Below are 538 nucleotides of genomic sequence, written 5' to 3'. Positions count from 1 at the left end.
CTCTGACCCCTTTCCTCCCTCCCTGTCTTTCTTCTCTTCCTCCGCGGCTGCCGCTCCTCCTGAGAGAACCTTCAAGGAGGCAGGACCCGGGGGATCTTTGTCATCCTTGCGCATCCGCCCCCTCACAAGGGCCGGGCCTTAGCAGCTGCTCGAGGCATATTTTTTGGAGAAAGAAACACATTTGTGCATGAAGTCGTGATGCAACGGACTTCCTGGGGTTGGCTGAGCGTTCCGAGCGACCGGGCCCGAAAGCCCTGGGGCACGCAGCTCCCGGTGCAGGGTCGGGGCTGAAAGATGGTGGGTGGTGTCACCCACCCCGAGTCCCGAGCCCCACTGCGCCTGGCACAGCTAGGCCGCCAGCCTGCTGAATGCGGGTGAGAGATTTACCAGACAGAGGAATAGGGTTAGAGTCGCTGTGTGCAGCCGTTGTTTTGTTGCCTAGGAACCGCCACCCCCACCCTCCGAGGTGATTGACTTTGTTGGGTGAAAACAAGCAGTGAATGCCGGGCCCAGAAAGAACAGCCTTCACCACAATCAG

General features: G+C 59.7%; 1 protein-coding gene across 1 annotated transcript in view; it reads right to left on the bottom strand.

Annotated features, from left to right (window-relative positions):
• The window catches only part of ZDHHC12 (zinc finger, DHHC-type containing 12), a 590,635-nt gene that overhangs the window by 419,176 nt on the left and 170,921 nt on the right, over window positions 1-538 (bottom strand). The window lies entirely within an intron of this gene.

Source organism: Myotis brandtii, unplaced genomic scaffold (genome assembly GCF_000412655.1).
Source record: "Myotis brandtii unplaced genomic scaffold, ASM41265v1 scaffold68, whole genome shotgun sequence".
NCBI classification, from domain to species: Eukaryota; Metazoa; Chordata; class Mammalia; order Chiroptera; family Vespertilionidae; genus Myotis; species Myotis brandtii.
The sequence above is the reverse complement of the archived record's forward strand: the minus strand, read 5'-3'. Positions and strand labels throughout refer to the sequence as shown.